Source organism: Elephantulus edwardii, unplaced genomic scaffold (assembly GCF_000299155.1).
Source record: "Elephantulus edwardii isolate Elephantulus edwardi_28Jun2011 unplaced genomic scaffold, EleEdw1.0 scaffold00459, whole genome shotgun sequence".
NCBI classification, from domain to species: domain Eukaryota; kingdom Metazoa; phylum Chordata; class Mammalia; order Macroscelidea; family Macroscelididae; genus Elephantulus; species Elephantulus edwardii.
Genome location: NW_006400209.1, coordinates 54,455 through 60,309, shown reverse-complemented (window position 1 = coordinate 60,309; position 5,855 = coordinate 54,455).

The window sequence follows — 5,855 nt, the reverse complement described above, 5'->3', positions numbered from 1 at the left end:
TTACTGGTTTTCCTTTGTAGGTAACTCTTTGTTAATGTTCTCAATTTCTATTTCTTGTTTTTCTCTGACTTTTAATTTTTCATTGATTTTGTCTTTTTAGACTTGTGTTCATTTTTTTTTTTAAGTCTTCTAGAGTTTTGTCTTTGTGTTCTCTTATTTTCTTTGTGGTTTCCTCTGAATTTGTCATACTGTTTTCTCTACTATTGGAGTTCCAGTTTCCTCTAAATCTCACTGTTGTTGTTGCTGTTTTGGTTAGGTTTCATGACCTTCACTATGACTCATAGTGACCCTTTGAGTAACAGATCTGAGCCTTGTCCAATTAATCCTTTGCAATTTTCTTAGTCTCTGAGATGCTTGAGCCCATTGTTACAGTAACTGTGTCAATCTTGTTGAGAGTCTTCTTTTCTTTCTCTAATGTTTTAACTTTCCCAGTATGTTATTTTTACAAAGGGCTGGATCCTCCTGACAACATTCCAAAATTATGTGAGGTGAAGTGACACTATCTTTGCCTCTAAAGAGGACCCTGGTTGCACTGCCTCCAACACAGACCTGTTTTTTTCTTTTATACTCCATGGACCTCTACTCCAACACAGTAATTCAAAAACATTGATTCTTCTTCTGTCGTCTTTATTTTTTTTTTCCACTTTAGAGAACCATGTTTATAAAAGTAAGATGATATTTATTATAGCTTTGATTTGCATTTCTCTAATATGCATTTTGCTCATGAATGAGCATCTTCTTCATGTATTCATTAGCTGCCTGATTGTCTTCTTTAGAAGTGTCTGTTCATTTCTTAGTTCATTTTTTTCACGTTGAGTGAAAGTTTCAAGTTCATAGTGGTTGTTCATTCACCTGTTCACACACATTTTGTCTTATAAACTTTCACTACAATTCCTTAATATAATTGATTCGTTGTAATGTCTAATCAATTCCATATTGTATATTATCTTTCCCATCACCCAATTTATCTGTTTCTTTTTACTCCCCTCTGTTTATACCCATCCAAGAATAATTCTGTTTGTGTGTAAACTGCTCCTTTGTTTTTAATATTGATCTTTTGCCATAATTGGCCTTTTTTAACTGACTTATGTTACTTAGCATAACATTCTCTAGGTCCGTCCATGCTGTGCTGCATGTGCTCATACACTGCTGGTGGGAATGTAAAATTGAATCTTGCATAATACTTCATTTTGTGGCTGAAATGTACTTTTTTTAGTTATTTGTCCATTGATGAACACTAGAGTTGCTTCCATCTTTTTGCTCTTATAAATAATGCTATAACAATCATAGGTGTACCCCTCTGTTTTGGAAGCAGGAGTGGCATCCACTTCCTAAATAACATGCCTCTGAAAAACCCTATGAACTTTGATAAATGTCAATAGTTGTAGAAGGGCTTCAAGCCTTTTGTTCATAGGGTCGCTATGAGTCATGATCTACTTGAAGGCAATCAACAACAAAACCACCTGTCTGTTGGTGTCACAATTCTATATCTTTGGGATTTATACCTAGTAGTAGGATTGTTTGATGAAATGATATTTCTTTTATCAACTTTTTAAGGGCATACTAAAGTGCTTTTCATAGTGGTTGTATGATTTTACATCCCCACTAAGCACTGTATGAGAGTATGACAGCATTGTGTCATTGACTGCCTTTTTTAATGCTGCCATGTTCCTGGGATGAGATGGTATCTCATTATTGTTTTGATTTGCACCTCTCACATAATTAATGGTCATGAGTATTTCTCCATGTGTTTGTTGGTGTCTTTGGTGGAGTGTAACTCATGTCCTCTTGCCATTTTGTAACTGGGTTATTTATATTTTTCTTTGTGGAAGTCTTGGATTTTTTTTCCCCTTGTTGAGTATGCCCTTGTCAAATATTGTTTTCCTCCTTCTGTAGGTTCTTTTTTTCTCTTTAAAAGAAGTCTTTTGATATTCATAAAATTTTAATTTAAAAATGTCCCAATAGTATAGCATATCTTCTCCTGATGGTGCATCTTCCGTTACATTTGATAGTCTGTACCATAGAGTAGCCTAGTGGTAAGGAATTACTCTGTCAACCCAAAGGCATGTGATTTGAATCTTTCATCTGCGCTGTGGGAGAAATACAGGTAGTCTTCTCTCATGCAGTTGACTGCCTCTGGATGGTCAGAGGTTAAGTCTGTCATGACTTAATGATGGACAACAACAAAACAGCTAGGGTCAAATCACAAGTGGCATAACCTTTTGGTTAACAACACAACAGCCTATGGTCTACACCATCAGAGTTCCTTACTTCTTGTTAGTTTAACCTTATAGATTTTTTTTTGTTGATCTTTTACCTTACTACTTTATTATTAGTTATTTTTGTTATAATTATTATTACTGTTATTAATAATAATAATTCCATTGCCTTTCTTGTATGATCACTGGGAATTTCTATGTATAAGATAATGCCACCTGTGAATAAAAAGATTTCTTTCTTGTTGTGTACTGTCGAGTCAGAATCGACCCATAGCTGACCCTCCAGTAGCTTTTCAGAGGCAGTTAATCACATGGATGGAGATTGCCCATTCTTTTCCCACAGAGCAACTGGTTGCCTCAAACCACGTGCCTTTGGGATTACAGCACAACTTCATGCTTTTTTCCCTTCTCTTGCCTTGATGCTCTAGCTAGGTGGTTGAGACTTGTAATACAGTACTGAGGAAGACTGATAATGAGCATATTTGCCTTGTTTCTCATCCTCAAGAGGAATGCTTTCAATATCTCTCCATTGAGAATAATGTTAGCTGATAGATTTTTATATGCACTTTTAACTATTCTTGGAAGTAGGAGTGGCATCCACTTCCGCAATAGCTTGCCTCTGGAAACCCTATGAATCTGGAGAAAGGACGAATGTTATACAGTAAGTGTCCAGGACTTTTGTTCATAGGGTCTCTGAGTCACCTGCGACTTAACGGCACTTAACAATAACAACAACTTAACTATACACATGGTTTTCACCTGATGGTATGCATAGGCATCAGATCAGTTAAATCTTTGGAAAGAATCACTGGAAAAGCTCAGTATCATCTGTGAAAACAAAACTAGGTGCTGATTGTGGAACAGACCACCAACTACTCATATGCAAGTTTACACTGACACTAAAGAAAACAAGATGAAATCCACAGGAACCAAAATTTGACCATGAGTCTATCCCACCTGAATTTCAAAACCATCTCAGGTACAGGTTTGAGGACTAATGAGCAAAAACCTAATGAGCAAAGATGAGCTGGGGAAGGATATAAACAATATCAACCAGGAAGAATGCAAAAGGTATTACCAAGACAGAGAAGGGAGAAAAGACCAAGATAGATGTCAAACCAGACTCTAAATATTGCCCTAGATCACTGAGAAGCCAAAGCGAAGGGTAGAAATCAAGAAATTAAGGAGTTGAACAGAAGATTTCAAAGAGCAGCATGGGAAGACAAAGTAAAGTATTATAATGAAATGTGCAAAGAGGTGGAGTCAGAAAATCAAAAAGGCCAAACTCGCTCAGCATGTTTAAGCTGAAGGAACTGAAGAACAAATTCACGCCTGGAGTTGCATTAAAGGAAGATGGAAGGAGTATACAGAATCACCAAAGGAAATATACAAGTGATTGTCTGACAGAAGAATTTCATGTGTGAACAAGAGCCTGTGATGATGAAGGAGGAAGTTCAAGCTCCTTCTGAAGGAATTGGCAAAAAACAATGCCCCAGGAACTGATGGCATACCAATTAAGATATTTCAACAGATACTGCTTTGGATGTGCACACCAAGTGGTGCCAAGAAATCTGGAGGACAACTAACTACCTGCAAGGCCAACTGACTGGAAGAAATCCATATTTGTCCCCATTCCAAAAAAATGAGACCTAACAGAGTGTGGAAAATTATCAAACAATATCATTACTGTCACATGCTCTGCTGAAAATGATAAAAAAACCCAACTGGAACAGCGCATCATCAGAGAACTGCTAGATATGCAGTATGGATTTAGAAGAGGCTGTGATAGTAGGGATAGTATAGCTAATGTTAGAAGGATCTTTGCTGAAAGCAGAGAGTACCAGAGGAGTGTCTATCTGTGTCTCATTGACTATGCAAAGGCATTTGACTGTGTGTCACAACAACCTCTAGCCAACTCTGAGAAGAATAGGAATCTCAGAACACTTGATTGTGCTTATGTGAAGCCTATACTTGTACCAGAAGGCAGTTGTCAAAACATAGCAAGGAATCACATTGCATTGTTCAAAATCAGGAAAGGTATAGGCCAGGGATGCATCCTATCTCCATACCTTTTTTAAAATTTTAACAAAAATTATTTTTTAAATTTTAATAGTGATTTTAATGAAAATTTACAGAAAGTTAGATTTTTATGTATTCATTGTTGTGTATTTTATCTCTTCTTCCTCCCCCAGTTAATTAACTTTTTTTAAAAAATATTCATTATTGCACAATTACCTCCCTTCCCAACCTGCACCCTAGTCCTCTTTGCAATGTACCTCTTCTGGGCTGTTGTTATACATATAATGCCTAATCATATATTCCATTTAAACAGTTCTTTCCTTCATCTCTTCCAATGCAGTGTTCATTATTTATCTCCTCTTTTTTTAGTTCCCCCTAACCCCCATGTCAGTCCTGTTTTCTCCATACCTTTTCAATCTATATGTGGAACAGATCATCCAAGAGTTTGGGTTCTATGAGGAAGAATGTGGCATCCGAATTAGGGCAAGATTCATCAACAACCTGCGTTATGGAGATAACACAACCTTGCTTGCCGAAACTGAGGAAAGCCTGAGTCATTTGCTCCAGAAGGCCAGGGACTGTAACCTTAGTATGGACTGAAGCTAAACATCAAGAAAACAAAAGATTCTCACCACTTGGCCAATTGGCAGCATCATGATGAATAGTGAGGAGATTTAGATTGTTAAGAGCTTCAGTGTTCTTGGCTCCACAATCATCACTATTGGTACTAGCAGCCAGGAAATCAAAAGACTAATTGCATTTGGAAAATCTGCTATCACAAACCGCTCCAGAGTACTGAAGAACATCGATGCTAGTCTGGAGACTAAGGTGTCCCTCATTCAGGCCATGATCTTCGCAATTACTTGCTATGCGTCAGAAAGCTGGACAATAATTAGGCATGGTAGAAGGAGAATTCATGACTTTGAGCTGTGGTGCTGGAGAAGAGTATTGAATAGAAGAACAAACAGATTCATCCTAGAGAGGGTGAGACCAGGCTGCACCTTGGAGGCAAGGATTCTGAAGCTCCATCTGACATACTTTGGTTATGTTGCAAGGAGTGACCAGTCCCTGGAGAGGAACATTATGCTTGAGAGAGTGGAGGAATAGCACAGGTGTGGAAACCCTTAATGAGATGGATTGACTCAGTGACTGGAAGAATGAGGGTAGGTGTGTCAGAGACAGAAAGCTTGGCTTAGGATAGAGCAGGGTTCAAAGCTGTTGTACATAGGGTCGCTATGAGTCACAAGCGACTTGATGGCACATAACAACAAACAACTCCTAACTAAATGTTGAGGGGTTTCTTTTATTCCTATTCCAATGAGAGTTTTTATTAGGGAAGGGTGTTTGGTTTTATCAAGTTTCCTTTGCTGCATCAATTAAGGTGATCATATGATTCCTTTCTTTGTTTATGCTGTTGAACTATGTTGACTTATTTTCTAATGTTGGATCATCCTGCATCCCTGGTATAAGTTTCACTTGAATATAATGTACAAACATACATCATTTCATTGTCCGTTGCTTTATTGCATTTTACTGATAAAGATTTTTGTTTGGGTTTTTTTGTTTTGTTTTGTTTTTATTTTTTAATTTTTTAATTGTTATTATTATTTTAATTGT